Here is an 8,405-nt window from a genome sequence, read left to right as displayed (position 1 = left end):
AAATATCTGCAACTTCTCATGCGACTCGCCTACTATATTGTCTTCATGTTTTACCTACATTGCAGGTATATCAGAGCCTTCACCCAACCAGCGTGCAGCGTTTCACGTTACCATGTCAGGTGACGTTTGCAATCATCCAAACCAACCAATGGTGTACGTCCAGGAGAAGCTGGACCATGGAAACGGATCTAATCTGATAAGTGGGATATATACTGTCCCGGAGTCCGGAACTTATGTCCTCACCTGGACAACAGTTTTTCAAGTTAATCAGTGGTTGCAGACTGTCCTATCGGTAAATGGAATTTATATGGGGTCCTCGAGGTCGGAACCAAACCACGGACAGCAGTTATCGTTCTTACTTTGAATCAAGGAGACTATCTTAACATTCACATGGGGAGGGCTTCTGGATTAGTATCGGTACTATCTGATAAAAGCGTTGCGGAGTCCACATTCTCAGGATGGAAGCTTCACTGAACTGGATCGATATATCATTTTTCATTTATAATATATCAGAGAAAAAAAGTGTTTTTAGGTGTTTTTTATGACATAAATGAATACATCAATATCCAGATACTAAACACAGGGGTGCCAATCTACGTCATCGATAGGTTGTTGTATACTCCATTTTTTATAAAACGGCAGCCATATTGATCCGCTTCGTATATCTTTTGTATACTATCTGATTTCTTAGATTATCTGGTGCACATACCAAAGCCGTAGCTAGGTTGTAGTATAATCGTATGTCGATATCAACAGAAATTCAGGTTTTCTTCGTAATAAATTTTTTTCTGACACATTCAACTCTTCTTATTTGTCAATTACGTGACAAAATGATCTCAAATGCTTTCTTGGTACATCAGTTTGTACGTTATACCTACCACGATGCCGAAATCCAATCTTGGTGACCCGGTTGTGGTATAAACGTATTTTACAGCACGGTTGTAGTAGAGTCTGGACTCATTGCTAACTGCTATCTGGAGATATTTCACAATGAAAGTGTCCAGAAGTCGTCCATTCGAGTATATGTCATATGTGTGTAAATTCTAACATATAGCCCATATACATATGTAGCTCTACTTAGTAATGAGGACAACAGAAATATCTGGTAGTTTAACAAAACGTATCGACATGTTTATAGATCTTTATACTGTGAAGATCAGTTGTTTCTGGTCATATTCAGATATTAGTCCAGGAGTTAGATGGGAGAAAGCTCGCGTCAACCAATCGAAAATCCTACCTTCCGAAAGAATGGGAATCCCAGAATAGATTTACAGCTAGTTTCAAACATTCATATTGTCATCTATGGATCCTGCGTATTTACGCAAAACCTTTAGTTTTGAAGAGTTCTTTATCAGCTGGATGCACATTTCAAGCAAAACTGATAGGAAGTGCCTTTGTGCTTAGTTTGCACTTATTATCATACTACAAAACAGCCATATGCATCGAGTCTATGACCACATTTTAATAAAGCAAGCAATACCAAGCATATAGATTTTGCCTTCAAATTGATTTCACATATATACATAATTGATGTAACAGCACTCTATAATACTTTAAATATCGACCAGTCGTCACAGCGATGTTCACACTAATACTAATTTACATCTATAATGCTAAAGCAATGTACATGTAACTACCATAGTGACACGTGTGAATTACCGCATCAAATGATGAGACATGAAACAAACACTTCTTGAATGTTTACGTATAGAATGTTTAGAAAAACAAAATAAATAGCATTATCATACTTTTTAACACAGCGCTATAGCATAGCGCTTGGGTTAATGCCGTCTGGTTTGACCCGATTTGTAAGACGAATATACCGTAGTAGGACTTGCCCCACAACGACATCTAGCGGTGATTTTGCGAACCATTTCATTCATAAATTTCCATTCATAAATTTCCGTTCATTCCTTTCAACCAATCAAAATCCTGTCTTCCAATTACTGCTTTACTAATCATTTTATTGATTGCGTTAAATAAGTAAATAAAATCAATAAAACAACAATAAGTGTTTGCTGTATTTTATTGAATGCAGATTAGCATCGTAATGTGAAAAATGCGTATTTAATATATTTCAACGGAAACCTTATACTACATAGTGTAGCTAGACCGTATTACAGTCATATCGTTACCTGAAATATAGTTCTATGTTCTGCACATGCAACATTATTATTGTGCACGGAGAAGAATAACGGAGAAATCAAATTACATAATAAATTAAATTGTTAAATTGTTAATCGGGTAGCCTAATGTGTATAATAATAATTCGTACATGTTAATAACTAATTTGCCATCGCGTATTAATTTTAATCAGTCTTCGCTGCCATCCCGAACTCATCGGGTGTTATCCCGAGAATCTATGCTTATTCCCCGAGGAGTTCCGGATGTCTTCGCTGCAAGATTCTTCCACCTTCGACCCGGACGAAATCATCGACTGCTAAAAATGTAAGTAATGTATTAGAAAACATTTTGTGTACCATATTTTACATGCCTGGATATTGTATTTCATTAATAATACTTTTGCGAGATCCATTTTATCGCACATTTTCAACATCCAAAGTTATTGACAGTTGACTGAGGTACCGATCTATCACAGTATCTAACGTTATGTAAGTTAATGACGATAATTTTTTGACATTTGCCCAGTTCTGATAGGATTCGACTGAAAGACGTTTGATAAGTGCAGGTGCTGGCTTTGACGACACTTGTCATCTAAATTAACGCCGATTTGTCGACATTAACTCTCGACTAATCAACGTGCCTACAATGTACGCATACTACTTAACTTGGACCCAACCAGTAGTCGTTACGGAACAGTAGTCGTGATTGTGTACATATTCTGTTGTGAATCCAGATTTCCGAATGTCTGGAACTACTGGCAAATGCTTCATGATAGTGTTGTTTTATTTGGAAATAATGTGTTTCATCAGAAACATATATCTGGTTTCATGAGATGCTTAGTAGACTGGCCAACAGTCTCTAGAATATTAAACAAACAAAAAATTGGCTTGATTATTTTTGTCTCTACTACATGCCTGATCCTAAGTTTTAAACTAGGGGGAGATAATCTAGTAAAGAACTCTGCTGAGCAAGTCTTATCAGCAACTTAGGGGTTGGTGGCCAGTCTAGATGCATAGCTAAGAATTAAATTTTGCCCAAATCATGACTACTGTATGTTCGTTCATGACTACAGCATCCCAGTAGCCTATTCTATCTTTAGCTAGAATTTAAATATTTAGTGTTTCAGTTGTAATCCCAATACACATGTATTTGACAATATAAATATGCAACCAGATGTCCCATTTCGACATGTTTTCAGTGCCAGTTTACCCCATCTTGTTTCTAGGGACAAATTAATTTTGATTTTTAACCACCTCACTGGAATCTTATTGTGTTATTCATTGGTTATTTTTAGTCCTGTACTAGAATTTACAAATGTTAAATCATATTTATTTTTGGAGAAATGTAAACTGCATCTATTTGATGAATGTGAATGCATCATTCATTCATTTGAAATTATTGTGCATGAGATTTTTTTGTCAGAATGATAATCTGGCTAATTGAAGCAGAACTCAAGATTAAAGTTTATATAATAATAGACCATCAAATTTTCAAATGACATTAAATTTGTGGTGTACTTTCATATTTAAGACATCTTCAGGCTACTATGTCATGTTTTCATGTTTTTCAGAGATGAAATTTATATTCTTATAACCAGATATTGAGATTGTAATTAAATCATGATGTGAATTTAAAATTAGTCCATATAATGTTTGATTTACGATTATACCTGAGCAAAAAGGTGTGTTATTTGGCTAACAAAATACAAAACAGGTTAAAAACACAAAAAAAAACCTGTCCAATCTTATTCAATTAATCCTTATGATTATCATTATCTTATCAAAATTCAAATATGATTCTAATAACTGATCAGTGATAATGATTGGCACTAAAATGATAGTTGAAAGATGGATCTAATGTACCGTACATCTAGATAGACTGATATATGTCATGAACAATATTGACCAACAGAAAGCTGACATATATAAACCTAGTGTTGGGAATCGATTGAAATTCATGGACCAATCACAGGGGCCCGTAACTACTGTATATATTAATTATAAGATATATTTTCAATCACTGGGTACGTTATATATCACAGTATTGGGACTGGATATAACATACGTATACCCATTGACTGAAAATATATATCATAATATAAACAGTAGTTACGGGCCCCTGTGGTCCTCATCAGTTTTATTTAAACCAATCAATGATCGATTAGAATTTATTATTTTATTCCTTGATGTGTAAACGATTCTCATATAAATAATAGCCTTCAAAGGCAAACTGGCTTATGATTGCGAGGCCTCTCTAGATCTGTGCTGTTATGTTTTCATGTCAATTATTTTCTTTACAAATCATGCTCATCTGAAGATTTAGATTACTACGTAGTGCTTGTGCGCTCTTCAATTCGCCTAGACATTTAAAATTTGAAATGATATGAGTGACAACCACATACAAGGGAACGATTTTAACGAGCTGTCTATGATTTTTTTGCATGTTTTACTGATCAGCTACCTTTATACTTTGGTTTATCATGGTGTCGTAAAATTTCCACCTCAAACCTTACGATACTCGACGAACTCCATTAATCTGAATACCACTATCATCATATAATGATACATTTTTATGTGTTTATATGCATGTGAACCCTGTTTTATGATGTTCAAATAGTGCATATGTTTGTTAAAAGTTTTGCTCAGATCAAAGTGAAAATGTGTTTCTCTTGCATTCTACCAACCGGCAACCCTCTGTCTTAGTGTTCCAGTATAACTAAAGTGCTAGCTACCTTTGGCTTTGGAAATATTTATTGTCCTATCAGTGCAGTGTTTTTCATATTTTAACAGATCCAGAAACCTGAGAGCATGATGCTTGAACAGTTCGGCAGATCAATATACGAAGGTGGCAAACAACCACCTTCACATGATCAGATAACCTGGTCCATAATTCAACTACTGGTGATGCGACCCAGCATTACTGAAGGAAAGGACCATGGAACTATGGAATCCTTTCACCATTGAGGAAATTTATCCTCGGAAAGATCACAGATCAAGAGATGTCTAGATATTTTAGCCGCCAGATGTCATCATATCTTGCCATATCAACAAGTGGCACTGCAGAGACAAGGTCTCAAGGTAGATATAGTCCATATAAGCTAATATTAATTTGCATGCGAGGGAAACATCTGTTTTACAATGTCATTTAGGATACTTTTATCATGGAAAGTAGACAATAATAAAAGATATGTTAAAGTATACTACAAATTGATATTTTTTTAGCACTGCATATCACTTGTTTTAAGGTATGTTAACAATTCATTAAAGATATCATAATAAATGATACTAACAGTCATTTCATTCTAACAATTCATCTTCTTTCATTTCAGCACAAATACTTGTTTTGGAGAATGGTACATGACTTGACAACAACATGAATAGATAAATCCCCTTTAAAATTCATAAGGAAAATTCTATATTGGTAAGTATTACAAAACTTTTTTTTCCGAACTTACATGTTAATTTTAATGTATAAATAAAATGTTGCTAAAAGTAATATATTTGAGCAATTGTTTGATGCATTTGCAAGACATTCCCAGACTTTCACAAAGTGATAGCAACAATAGGAAACTAATGTGTTTATAATGATGCATATTTGACTCATTGAAAACTATTTCTTTTCTTCCAGATAAGAAAGATTAATGAACTGGAATCACAAACTTGACAAGTCAACAATTCTACCCTTGTGAGACTGAACAATGACCTAACATAAATAATAGAAAATTCTACGAGACAATTTATCAACTAGCAGCAAAAGGAGTTCAATTTTATCATGGAAATAATCTATTCTTGGCTGGAGTGAAAATCATTGTTAATTGCTTGAGAAGAATCTACATGATTATGCAGCTATAATTCTGTAATAAGTATTTTTACTTATTAATTATTACATATTACATTCTGTGAATTGAACATTTTATTGAAAGACATGTGTACCAATATGCATGTAATCCATGATATATCTCTTTTTGTTAATTTCTGAATTGTATGTATTTAGGCCAATTTCCACAATATAAATAACAAATATCAAAAATTGAATGGCATGTTAAGATGATGTTACAAGAATGAGGTACATATCAATTTACCTTCTATATGTTTAACTAAATAATGTTGTAGACTTGAGCTAAACAAAATATGCTATTCTTAACAGCAGTGTTATATAAGCAGAAATTTGACAGCGCAAAATGCAACATTTACACAATTCAACAATAACAGAAATATTACATATCATATTAAATGTTAATGTAAATGTATGGATAGATAAAATGTTATACATATGTACTTACACAATTAGAAAGTACTGTGGGTATGTGAATGCAAGTTTAATGACCAGGAAAGAATCTAAGCAAGTAAGAAGAGTGTTTTATGTCCGGGGTATGTATATTGATAATCTATACAGCATGAGAAAAAGCTATGCACGAGTGTAAGGGTACATGTATGATTACACACGTGGGAAAGAGTAAATATATATGAAGTATGTATGATGATCATTGATCACAGTTATCTTGTATACATTACATGTATTGATGAAAAAACTGAATAAAATGTAAATTATAAAAAAAAAAAGATATTACATGGAAATACAATAACCTTGTGACTACAAAACTGTGCATAACATGTTATTTAACCGTAGTACAATTGTGATGTTATCCTTGTCTGTGATTTCTATTTGTTTTAAATATGCAGGATATTTACAGTAATGCTTATCATGGATAATTCCATATTGTTGATGTTTACATTTAATAAGTATTTAAAGACTTTCTTGATGGCAAGTTAACTTCAGCACTCGTAAAGGTATTGCTTCAAATTCCGTCTATGTAAATGTATTATAAATGCATACATTTACATTTAAGAACAATTTGATGCTAAATGTGTGAGGTTTTACATTGCCTGATATTTGCAGGCATTATTTGCAAGAATATGAAAAATGGTTGCAAAGGCTGCAGCATTATTTATATCCTAAAACTGAAAATATATTCATGTGTTCCTTTAATATAATATAGATGTAAAAATAAACATGCAATACATGAACAGATTAAATTTCTTTGTTTTTTACTATTATCATTTCAAATTGTCTTAGTCACATCACATATTGACCAAAAAGGATACTTGCAGGAAGGTTACAGTGATTTCAACTTCCATTCAAGCAACAAATACATCTACTTCAGATTTCATTGTTGAAAATAGAAGTCAACAGTAAAACATAATGTCTTAGTAGCTTTAAAAACTGTTAATTACCTCTATGTATATCAAAATCAAAATTTCAAAGATCTCTTTGGACAAAAAATATTTTGAATTAACTAGGTTAGACCACAGGGGCTAGTAAATTATTCATTAAGTATAATAGTCAAAGTGCATCATATCCTAATATTAGGATATGACATAAGGTGCTGATACCACTTACAAGATCAACAATAGTATAACCATATTTTTGTGCCCCTGTGATTTCAAAATGGTACCGTTAGTCAGTTTCTTTATTGCTGATCGTAACTTTGTTCTGAATTTTGACTAATGGAAGTCCAGTGTAACAAACTCGTCTCAAAGTAATTGCTTTGTTGTAGTTATACAATAAAAAATATGTTTATTATAATAGCATTACAACAGAATGCAAAGTTGTAGAGATCAAAATGGAAAAATGTTTACTCTGCTTTTCCTGTTGAAAAAAATGATGTAAAAGAAAAGGAAATATCACTCCCAAAATTGAGTCCAATTGCATTGTCATAACCTTTAACTACAAGGACATGATGGTCACATCGCATAATTTTCGTTCACCTTGTAATCAGTTTAATAGGCATATTGATTTCTTTAATGGCTGTCTCCACATAATTGAGTTTGAAACCTTTAAAGGTGCTCCACTGCGAACATCATAAACAGTACGATTAATGTTAACAATAATTGGTGTTCATTCTGTTTGTATATGTCTAATTAATACAAAAATAATATAAGATAGTTTATTTGGCTTTTGGAGCATGCACAATGACTATTAATTCAGTATTGGACAATGTGCCATGGATCTTTTACAGGATGCAATTAATTGTTTTTAATGTTATTTTTATCTTTAGTAGAATTAGAAGCTCAAACTTTCCAATTGTGATTAATCTTTAGTAGAATTAGAAGCTCAAACTTTCCTGTGGTGGTAATGATGTAGAGTAAGTAACTGAAGAAGAATGCTTATTTGTCGTCTCCTCTTTTTGATAGGAAAAACATACCATTTTCAGCGGTGGAGCATCTTTAAACCGTAATGATAATTCTCTATACTACTAAGTATTATATATACAGTTTGTA

General features: G+C 32.8%; 1 long non-coding RNA gene across 1 annotated transcript; it reads left to right on the top strand.

Moving 5' to 3' along the window:
* Positions 1–1,747: 1,747 nt before the first annotated feature.
* On the top strand, positions 1,748–7,151 carry LOC138314548 (uncharacterized). The gene is made up of 4 exons (XR_011207388.1): positions 1,748–2,448; positions 4,914–5,201; positions 5,453–5,544; positions 5,752–7,151. It is a non-coding gene; the product is annotated as an uncharacterized lncRNA (long non-coding RNA).
* The last annotated feature ends 1,254 nt before the right edge of the window (positions 7,152–8,405 follow it).

Source organism: Argopecten irradians, chromosome 2 (assembly GCF_041381155.1).
Source record: "Argopecten irradians isolate NY chromosome 2, Ai_NY, whole genome shotgun sequence".
Classification (NCBI taxonomy): domain Eukaryota; kingdom Metazoa; phylum Mollusca; class Bivalvia; order Pectinida; family Pectinidae; genus Argopecten; species Argopecten irradians.
This window is presented reverse-complemented; position numbering and strand designations above follow the sequence as displayed.